We start from the raw sequence: 7500 nt of genomic DNA on the forward strand, positions 1-7500 counted from the left end.
CTTGTTGCTCTTGAGATTCAGTGAAATGTTTCAGCAGCTGATATTTTAGTCTGGTTTTATTTACAGTCTTAACAATGCCCAAGTCCTTCAATCTTTCCAGGTACAAATATGAAGTTCGGATAGCTTGAAGAGAAGGGTTCCATGGTTAACTGCTTTTTCTATGCAACTCGTCACTTCCACAAATACACGACTCTCGTTGACCTTCTCCTTTAAATCCTCTAACTCTCTATTCTATTTTCGCAGTTGAGACCGATATCCATTTCTCAAATTGACGAGGCAGTTGAGGTGATATTTTTCTTCAATGGCTATGACATCACTACCGGTTATTCTTGAGACAAGTACACTATCTTTAAGTTCCGTCGCCATTCGTTTGATCTTGTTGTTTGCTTCAAAAGTTAATACCTGACGTAAGTCACCAGCTTCGCAACCTTTCTCACAGAAGATACAGACTAATTGAACATCAACTGCTTGCCGCTTTCTCAGACGTTGTTCATCAGGTTCTGGGTTCGCCTCCCTCTTCTTTCTGGCTTTGGATAATTCTGTATTATTGTATTTAAGGTTGCAGGATTTGTGCCAAGAAGCAAAATGAGTAGTGAAACCATCAGCAGTTTCTTCCTGTCCAAAGAAAAGTTGTGTTGGTAGCATGCCAATCTCTCTGAACTGCTTGACATTGTCGAGAAATGTCTGATAAGGTCTCACTGCCGTGTCACTGCTTGCACCAGGGCTTTGTAATGGGCACCTAAGAGGTTCTTCGGTAATCTTCCGGCAAATAATGCATCGGTTCCAGTCTACTTCCATTTTCTGATAGCCTGCAAAAAAAAATAATTAGTTTCAATTAGTAATTAACTATTAGTAATTAATTAATTACTAATAGTAATTCAATTAGTAATTAATTAGTAAAATAAAATTAACAGTTTCACTTTCAATTTCTCATAACCACGTGGAACCCCTGTTCTATCACTTACTTCTCATAGTTATTCTAAATATTGACTTCTTATTACTCATCAAGACCTATAAAACATGAATAACATCCTAGTTGTAATAAAATACCAATTAACATCACAAAATACAAATTAACAATAAAAGTAGCATCAGAGATGGAAATAATGAGAACTACCAATATCAAAATATTGAACTTGTACTTAGCAATGAGAGGGTTAATATTTTAGATGGACTCCTACTCAAAATTTGATAGCCATTACCCAAAGGGGATGCACAGAAAATTTGGTGCTTGTATCCAGTCTGTAACAATTATGTCACGAAGCCACTTGATTACATCAGGATTAAACACAGGCCCTGTGTGCTCAGACATTAAATGACTGGAAGCCTTTGTAACTTGTAATGGATGGAGTCATGCCTGATGTTGGCTTGATGGTGAGGTTGATGGGCTTGGGATCCTAGGATCCTGCATTCAAATCCCATTCGGTTGTTGAATTGATACCAGGTGGGGTTGACTCTGCCTGTCATCCTTCTGAGGTTGGCAAAATGAGTGCCAACTTGCTGGTATCCTGCATCAGAGTGGCGACCTGTCCAGGAATGTGCCCAATAGCCAAGAAGACTACTTAGGCAGCACCAACACTCTGCACAGAGTATGGTACCAAGGGGTGGATGGATGGAGTCAGAATTTTAAACAGAAAGTTTGGGGCGTATTTGTGAGAGGTGGGAGAAAATGGTGTGGAAGATGATATTTATTACAATATTTTTTAAACTTGAGGAAACCACAAAAGAAGCACACCGATGAAGAGAATGTCAGTGGTGGTGGTGGTGGTGGTGGTGGTGGTGGTACGGATGGAGACATTGTGGTGGAAAGGGGAGCATTGAGGTTGCAATCCATTCGACCAATTCGCAATGCTTTCTTACCTTCAACTCAAGTTCAACGCTCCGACCAGTGTGCCCAGAGGAAGCCAAACTTACTCCCATAGCTCCTTTAATTTTTTTTTTTTTAAAAACTCAATGACAAGTGTTTGTCACGCTGATGCCCATGTTCTCTCTCTCCCTCACCAACTTTGAGTGGAAGGCATGGCCGAGGTAAATCCACCATGCACTCAGTAAACTATGCCTGCACTAAACTGGTGTGACAGCCTGTTTTGCCAATGCTTACCACAATCCTTGCATTTCGCATTAAATGTGAAAACACCACAACTGACATAGCTCCATCGCCATGTGGTCTTTGAGCTTTGTGATTGCACTCCTGATTGTGCAGAGGGATATGCTTAGAGTTAACAACTTTGATATTTGAGCTGCTTAGATGCTCTCATTTGCTCAGGTAAGTTCAGAAAATATGGTTGGGTACACTTTCCCTTTGAAACCAGCTCAGTTTCAGCTCTAGGGGTTTCTGCAGTTATATCGGTGCAAGAAGAACGTACCGCTCATAGTTGTAGAGGTCAGCATTTCCCACACATGCTTCATTTAATGGCGGGCAGCACCGGCGGTTGAGCTCATGGACTTTGGTGCTTGGGATGCTAATGTGCAGGAAACTGGATGGCTCACTGCAGACGTCTGTCTCTTAAAAGCCTACCCACATGGACAGGTTATTGGAAATCCAATAACCTGTCTGAGTGAGCAGGCCTTCTGCAGACAGATGTCTGCAGAGAGCCATCCATTTTCATTTGAACTTACATCTGAAGGAATGGTAGTTTCTCAATCAATTTGTTTTGTGAACTTAATGAGAGGCAGCACTCCATTCATATGACTGAGAAGCTCATCTACCTTATCAGGTGCACCAAAGAAAAACAATGACATATCTTACAAAAGCTCAGTGTATAAACCCATCAACAAATTCGGAAGTGTAATCATGAAACTCATAAACCATGGTCAAATTCATCCGCAGCACACCCCCCCCAACCACCACCAGCCACAATCAACTATCTCTGTCTGTGTCTCTGTCTGTGTCTCTCTCTGTCTCTCTGTGTGTCTCTCTCTGTCTCTCTGTGTGTCTCTCTCTCTGTCTCTATCTGTCTCTGTCTGTCTCTCTGTCAGTCAGTCTCTCTCTCTCTCTCTGTCTCTCTGTCTCTCTGTCTCTCTGTCTCTCTGTCTCTCTGTCTCTCTGTCTCTCTCTCTTCCTTACCCATTACCTACTCCAATAACACAGCTGTTGATCATTTTCCACCAACACTTACATTTACCACCCACTGACCCCATCCAGCCCAAACGAGAAAGGTCATGATGAGAATGGTTACCTCAACTTTCTTGTCTATTGCAGACCAGTGCAGGTAAATGACCCCTGAAGTTAATATAATATTTGAGCAACATAGTCGATGGAAGTCTCTGATGAAGGCAACATTGTGGCTGAAAAGTTCAATTTCTTAAACCTTTGTGTGTTTTGACAAAAATGGAGCGTGTTGTCCACTTTTTAGTTCTCCATGCTGGTTCTCCTTTTGCATTGGTTACTTTCATGAATGGTGCGTTAGTAAAACTCACAATATTCTATATGAAAAGAATGGTATTGTGCACTGATCAGTGGGCCTTTACAATTTTTTTATGATGATGTCCATGCTTTTATTTATATTTTCATTCCTTCCTCTTCATTTCCAACAATGTTTGTTGCTCCTTCCTGCTGTCAATATTGCCATTGTAATTTGATATGTGATGCCAAGAAGACTATTCTGTAGTTGTGGAATAACTTAAACTCCAAAACATGAAAGTTTCACTGGGAAAGTTAAAATGATATTTTAATCTGAGAATAAAGACTCCGAGGGTCGATGTTTTGACTACGGAGTGGCCTTCAGCAGAGACAAAGCAGGATACGTTTGCCAAGCCTTAATATTCCACTTGAGAGAGAAGAGGGAGTGAGCAGATGGAATGGGGAGATGAAGATATTGTCAAGGAGAACATAAAGGAAATGGTTGGCTAAGAGAGGAGAAAACGGGGAGAGAGAAATGAGAGGGGGGGGGGATACGTAGCAGGCACAGCCTTGGCACACGTTTGTAAAAAAAAAAAAAAAAAGGCTGTAACACCAACAGCACAGCATCTCTCTTAAAGTGTGCCACTGTGTTGCTGCACCTGAGCAATATCACTTCCTTTGGTGGGTGTTTCACAGTCTTGTTATGAATTTGACCCTTGTTTTTTATTGCTGCTTTTAATTTGGAAAAAGTACAATAAGACCGCCTGTGTTCCCTTGACGAAGATGACAGAAATCAATTACAATATAACGATTTTGGAAGCCACTCATGCACAATACTCATAAAGTTACTCAAAAAGGAAATGAATTTTTTTTTCCCCAGATAATACACCATAATAAGTCCTGAAGCCTACCTTAAAAATGGCACGCAGTTGTTTCGGGAACCGGCACATCCAACAACTCTTTTGCAACAATCCAAATCAGCTTTGGTCACTTTATTATTATAGCTGTTATAAACATCTCGACGAATGTTCATCTCCGCATCTTTCCCCTCGGAATTAATACAGGGTGTATATTGTGATGCAATAACGAGAGAATGATTCTGAGACTGTCAACCGCTGAGTCACTTATATCATTTCCTTGTCAAGGAAGACTCGTGTTGACAGAGAAACAAGAATAGCAACATCATTAACTGGTGCTGAGTTCTTACAAAGTCAAAGACACATATTGTTGTCACACGTTTTGCTGAAATGTAAAATAAACAAAAATACAATACAAGTCCTCATCGAGGACACAGCCCCCAGCCATACCATTAAAAAAGAATATATATATATATATATATATATATATATATATATATATATATATATATATATATATATATATACATATATACATATATACATACATATATACATATATACATATATACATACATATATACATATATACATACATATTTACATACATATATACATATATACATACATATATACATACATATATACATACATATATATATATATATATATATACATACATATATATATATATATATATATGTATGTATATATATATATATATATATATATATATATATATATATATATATATATATATATATATATATATATATATATATATATATATATATATATATATATATATATATATATATATATATATATATACATATATATATATATATATATATATATATATATACATATATATATATATATATATATATATATATATATATATATATATATATATATATATACATATATATATATATATATATATATATATATATATATATATATATATATATATATATATATATATATATATATATATATATATATATACATATATACATATATATATATATATATATATATATATATATATATATATACATATATATATATATATACATATATACATATATACATATATATACATACATATATACATATATATATATATATATACATATATACATATATACATATATATATATATATGTATATATATATATATGAATATATACATATATACATATATACATATATACATATATACATATATACATATATATATGTATATATGTATATATGTATATATGTATATATGTATATATACATATATATACATATATACATATATATATATATATACATATATATATATATATATATATATATATATATATATACACCAGTCAGTGTGTCTCTTACATAACTCCAAAACCATGAAACCTCACAGCCTGAATCTTTGCATGCATACTAAGAAAAGTCCAAGGAAATGCACAGTGAAAATTGGGTGTTTGGGTCAATTAAAACGTCACTTTTGATGATAATTAACGTCCTTATTTAATTATATCCTTCATCAGGCGATCCTCGGCCACCTCGCACTCTGGGGTCTTAAGACGCATCCTAGGTAACCTCGCTGGGGTCTGAAGCCGCCATGCTTTTTGGCCTGCTCAACCATGCTTTGACTTGGAACAGGCCACAACGATTTCTATAAGATAATTTTTTTTTTCACTTTGGTCACATATAATCAAACGCCTGTTCATAGCTATTAATCGCTGGGTACATTGCAATGCTTACAAACGCCCAGAGACATCGGTATTCGTTGCTTTATTTCATATCCGCACATGAATGAGATCACCGTGAGAATCTCTTAAACTAACGAGAATTACTAAAGTTAAACTCCAAAATTGAATTTTGCAACAGTTCTGACTGCTAAAAAAAAGAGAAGTGTTCATTTGTCCAATTCATTGAATACTGTATATTCATCGACTTGAACAATGGTCAGGAGCCACTCGCCTGTGATGGCCCTGCATGTCATACAAATAGAAAAATTGAAACATTTCATCAACATCAAAGCAGGATAGCCAAGAGGTATGCACACTCGCTCCAAGCTGTCTAGCTTGGGTTCAAATCCTGACCAAGCTATATAATGTCATCCCGGTGTTTCATTGGCAGGGTGATTCATCAATGTGTGCCATTAAAATGGATGTCATATATCTCTATCTATCTATCTCTCTCTCTCTCTCTCTCTCTCTCTCTCTCTCTCTCTCTCTCTCTCTCTCACTCTCTCACTCTCTCACTCTCTCACTCTCTCACTCTCTCACTCTCTCACTCTCTCACTCTCTCACTCTCTCACTCTCTCACTCTCTCACTCTCTCACTCTCTCACTCTCTCACTCTCTCACTCTCTCACTCTCTCACTCTCTCACTCTCTCACTCTCTCACTCTCTCACTCTCTCACTCTCTCACTCTCTCACTCTCTCACTCTCTCACTCTCTCACTCTCTCACTCTCACTCTCTCACTCTCTCACTCTCTCACTCTCTCACTCTCTCACTCTCTCACTCTCTCACTCTCTCACTCTCTCACTCTCTCACTCTCTCACTCTCTCACTCTCTCACTCTCTCACTCTTCCACCCCTCTCCCTCCCCACACCCTCCACTATCCTTCCCCTCCCTCATCTCACCCACCTCTCCTTTCTCCCCCCAAATCCACAATTAAACCATCAGTCCTTAACAGTCCCCTTTACAGAAGGGGAGGGGTGGAGGAGCAGGGGGAGAGAGGGAAAGAGAGAAAGAGATGGATAGCAGTGGGAGTGAGTGGGAGAGCAGAGGGAGAGATGAGAGATGAGAGAGAGGTAGAGAGTGGGACAATAAGGGATGACCCAGCTATAAACTGTCTTTCCAGTGTTCCACAAGAAGGGCGATTCATCCATGTGTGTGCCATCTCTCGGATATTAAACTTGACGTCACGTCTGCCGAAATCCCCCTCTCCTCCCTCTTCTCTCTCTCTCTCTCCCTTACATCCATCCTCTCACCCTCCTCTATCCTTTCCCTATTGCCTGGTGTTGGCTTAGCAGCGAGGGTGGCTGGCTTCGGATCCTCGGGTTCCGAGTTAGAGCCCCGTTGGTTGCTGAATTAACACCAGGTGGGGTTGACTCAGCCTGTCATCCTTCTGAGGTTGGTGAAAAGAGTACCAGTGTACTGGTAGAGGGGCACAACATCAGTGGCACAGCTGTGCTTCCAAGAAATGATAGTGATCTGGCAGGCAAGCTGCCATATGCAAGAACATAACAGATTTACCCTTCTTTCTCTCCCCCCTCCCTCCCCCTTCATATACCCATCA

At 38.2% G+C, this 7500-nt stretch overlaps 1 protein-coding gene and 1 pseudogene across 3 annotated transcripts in view; both read right to left on the reverse strand.

The window, feature by feature from the left end:
• LOC147026124 (uncharacterized) overlaps positions 1-4633 on the reverse strand; it is a 5771-nt pseudogene extending 1138 nt beyond the window's left edge.
• Positions 1-7500, reverse strand: part of LOC147026123 (microsomal triglyceride transfer protein large subunit-like) — a 227369-nt gene that overhangs the window by 73148 nt on the left and 146721 nt on the right. The gene's annotated exons all lie outside the window — the stretch shown is intronic.

This window comes from Eptatretus burgeri, chromosome 5, assembly GCF_056783735.1.
Source record: "Eptatretus burgeri isolate ZD-2024b chromosome 5, Ebu_testis_v1, whole genome shotgun sequence".
Classification (NCBI taxonomy): Eukaryota; Metazoa; Chordata; class Myxini; order Myxiniformes; family Myxinidae; genus Eptatretus; species Eptatretus burgeri.